Here is a 262-nt window from a genome sequence, read left to right on the forward strand (position 1 = left end):
GAATACTCTGCTTATAGTACTTAATGATTTTACCTTTATTACTTACCAATATCGCGTGAGTTTTTTACTCACGAGGTAGTTAGAACACAATCAATAGGAAGGTACGGGGAAAAGTTCAACAAGACGTAAAGGGTTTAGAATTAATGATTTACACAAAATAAGACGGTTTCAAAAATGCTCAGAGTTTTTCCATCATAAACGAGGAATGTTTCAGGTCTTTCAGTGATAAAGCGAGCTAAAATGATTACAGATGAAAACTTTA

This window comes from Argiope bruennichi, chromosome 7 (assembly GCF_947563725.1).
Source record: "Argiope bruennichi chromosome 7, qqArgBrue1.1, whole genome shotgun sequence".
Classification (NCBI taxonomy): Eukaryota; Metazoa; Arthropoda; class Arachnida; order Araneae; family Araneidae; genus Argiope; species Argiope bruennichi.